General features: G+C 32.3%; 1 long non-coding RNA gene across 1 annotated transcript; it reads left to right on the top strand.

Annotated features, from left to right (window-relative positions):
• Positions 1-1,684: 1,684 nt before the first annotated feature.
• On the top strand, positions 1,685-3,605 carry LOC146937577 (uncharacterized). The gene is made up of 2 exons (XR_015030981.1): positions 1,685-2,634; positions 3,002-3,605. It is a non-coding gene; the product is annotated as an uncharacterized LOC146937577 (long non-coding RNA).
• Positions 3,606-3,815: the final 210 nt, after the last annotated feature.

The following is a 3,815-nucleotide window of genomic DNA, read 5'->3' as shown; positions in this document are numbered from 1 at the left end:
AGTTGTGTCTGCGCTAAATAAGCAAGTGGCAATAAAATTTGTTGCTAGTTGAAAATATCTTGCCCACCTCTTGCTGAGAAATAATTTAAAGATTAATTACTTCTTACATAAAATTATATGCATGTAGTGTTTTTTTTACTTCCTACATTAATTTATGGAAAATGTTTTTTCTTTTTGAGAGGGAATTATGGAAAATGTTAACTTGTGACTTTAGGGCACATGTTAAGCAATCAAAGATATACTTTTTGCATTGGAAATTGCACCAATTTATTTCTTAAAAGATTGAAATTTAATTTTCTTCGATAAATACTTTCTTTTTTTGGAAACTTTAACATATGCCCTTAGGGCACAAGTTAACTTTTTTTGAAGTATATAAAAAAAGGGTCATGTTAACCAGTGCCCCGGGGCACTGGTTAAGGAAGCCAAAAGTGGAAACTTTAAGTCAAAAAAGACACTTTTTATGCTTTTAATGCAATGACCGCACAACTTTCAATGCAAAATACTACTATATTTGACTCTTAACCAGTGCCCCCGGGGCACTGGTTAACATTTCCCATAAAAAAAGTAGCTAATAACAAATAAAAAATCATTTATCTTTAGTCATTAAAGCTAATAATTTTAGGGTTAGTTTTGTAACTTTCATTAAAAATGTTTGTAATTTGCACCCATTTTGCTAATTTAAAGCAACTTTATTATAAACACATTATAAACTGTTAGAAAGACCTACATCGAAAAAATGATAGTTTGAACATATATTTATAAGTGGGGGCAAGCCTCACCTCATAAATCGGTTTTATGGGGTTGTTTTAGATTCACCCACGATTTCTAAGATGGTATTAGAGCATTCTCCAAGATTCATTGGGTCACCTGCTATCAAATTTCCGCTATCGGGTAACCCATCATTTAAGTCCACGAACCAAGCTCAATAGTGTTGGTCGTGAGGGGGGTCTGTTAAAGAATACCACACATCGAACAAATAATGGTATGAACATGTGTTTATAAGTAGAGACAATCCTCACCTCATAAGCCGGTTTTATGGGGTTGTGTTTGACCCAACCACGATTTTTAATATCAACATTAAACTACAAATGAAAAACATAACACATAGGTTGGCTCTTATACAAAAACAAAGAAGAAAAAAATGTATAAGTTTATAAATGTCCACCTTAATTTACTACCATTTTGATCAAAATTTACACAATTATCCTTGATTTTATGGTGACTTCAAATAGCAAAAAATGATTTTTGGTCCAACTGAAAAAATACAAATTATTAATTTTGAATAAACCAAGTGATTGAACTTTGGGTTATACTTGCCTCATGTCGAACTTGAAACAACCAGCCCTCTCCTACACTTAAGAGTTAACAAAAATTCTTTTTTTGAATAACGAAACACTGGCCGCACTTTATTCAAAATAGAGAATTTACTAAAATTGGTTTTTTTAATACTATCCATATGTTTTTTATTGACCATCCAGATATGTTTTTATTGACCAATAACCACTATCCATATAAATGAAAGATGTCCTCATTTTTTTTGTCGTGGTGATCAGGGTTGAACCCCAGACTTTGTATATATTATAGATTGTCCCTATCAAACTAAGCTTGTGGGAACATTTTCCTTCTTATCTATTATAACTATTAATTAACCGTTTGTATTTTTGTACGACACAAAAAGATTGTGGATCAAAAAACTCTATATATTCATAATAGTGGAAAAACAACAAAACAAACCGTCTCCCATAGACCTCAGAAGAAATAGAATGAATCTCAAGGAGAAACGACATGAAATACTTTCTCTTTTGATTCGAACTCTTTTGTCACAATTCAACAATACATGTATTTTGATGGACAAAAGAGCTTGAGTCAACAAAAAAAATTAAACCATGATTGTTGCAATTCGATTAGAGAAATAGTTTTTTAGTTTCATTAATAAGATCTCTTGGTTGTGTTCTTTGTGTCGTGAAAAAGTCTCGTTTTGTGCCGCTTCTTTTTGTTTGATACTTTGCTTCATTCTTCATCTCTCTTTTTATTATGGTTTTGTTCATTTTTTTTTTTGTTTGCTTGAGATGTTTTCTTTTTCTGTGTTAATCAAACTGTAAGTACGTCTCTCTTTTAATTCAACTAGCATACATACTTTGTAGATCTTTTTATTTCATATTGCAAACAAAAGTTTTTTTAGGCTTAAATAGTTAATTCGTCTCTGTAAGTTCGTGTGTTTTTGGTTTTCGTCCATGTACTTTTTTTTGTTGCAAAACAAACCTTGTAAGTTCTAAACTTTTTGACATCCGTCCCTGCCGTCACCATCTGTTACAAAAACGCACACGTGGCTAACGGAGGCTGACAAAAATTATCTGAGTTACTAAATTAAAAAAATATCCCTAATTAGAAAAATTCAAATTAAGAACTCATTTCTCTTCCATCTTCTTCCTCACCTCTAACTTCTTTATCTTCCTCGTCCTTGTAATCACACGCCTAAGAATGTCTTCATTATCAATTGCTAACTCTTAGGTGAAAGATGAAAGCATGTGTATTGTCCTCAATAAAGCAAGACCGACTACATTTTTACGTGCTTATCTGATAGATGGCTGCTAATTATGTTGCAATGGTTCCATCTTGACAAATATTTGATAGGTATCCACCAATTACAAATTTCTGTCAATCTTTTCTTAGTTCTTAAATTGCAAGATGCCAAGTGACGTTTGTTGTTGTGTGTGTGTATTTTGTTTGAATAGAATTGTACAATCATGCCTAATAAGGTGTTGGAGTGTGTTATTAACATAATAGTTAATTGGCCACATTTAGAAAGAACAAAGTACTATTGTAACCTTTTGGTTTTTGTTACCTTGACCAATCCATTTTCAGTTTTATGTCATCTTTCGATTTTGGTTTTTGAAGTTGTTCTCTTTAGAACCTTCATTAAAATGCTCATTTATATGTATGCATTGTAACGAGAATGGTTTTGAAGCCTATGTGAGTATGACCCTTTTCAATTTTACAGCTCAGTGGAGAAATAAATTCAGAAAACCACAATTGTCAGCTCAGCTAGCAAAATGGCTTGGGAAAGAACCATCTCGAGGTCCTAATGAGTCCAGTTCTGAGTTGGAAGGTGTTGAAGGAACATTACCAATTCCTGGAATTCCAAGCTCTAGATTTTGTCTGACCACTAAAGGAAAAATATATATGCATTCAATTTCTAGAAAATCAATAATAGAAGAGTTAGTAATGGATGATGAAGACATTCTAAGGCGTGCGATTACAAGGATGAGGAAGATGAACAAGAAGGAAGATAAAGAAGAAGTTGGAAATGAGGAAGAAGAAGGACGAGAAATGGGTTTTTAATTTAATATTTTCTTGATCACCTTTTTTTAATTTAGTCCCTCTTATAATTTTCATTTATGGATTTGGTCCCTTAAACACGGTGACTGGTCACTGATGGTCAAATTAGACAAGTGTAGCAAATCGTTTATCAAGTAATAAAGTGATAAGTAAAGTATCGTATCCACATGGATTGTCGTTTCGTCCAGACAATTCGTGCTACTTATTTTAAGTTGACGATATAAAATAAAAAAGTAAAGAGTTAGAGATTGCAATTTTTATCTATTTGGAACAGAACAAGTTACCTGGTTTGATTGTAGTAAAGTAAGCAGTGGTTAGGACTCCTGGAATCTCCCCTATTTTTTTGGATATTAAATAACATTTATGTCACGTTTCCGTCACTCAAACCAAACAACTAGAAAATTATCTCACTTTCTAATAACTTTCATTCCTTTTACATTCTTTCCTTTTAATTTCTTCCCTTTCACTCTTTCTTC

This window comes from Medicago sativa, chromosome 3 (assembly GCF_051527215.1).
Source record: "Medicago sativa cultivar Bolivia chromosome 3, Bolivia_mono, whole genome shotgun sequence".
Lineage (NCBI taxonomy): Eukaryota > Viridiplantae > Streptophyta > Magnoliopsida > Fabales > Fabaceae > Medicago > Medicago sativa.
Note: the sequence above shows the minus strand (reverse complement) of the source record. Positions and strands in the feature narration are given on the sequence as shown.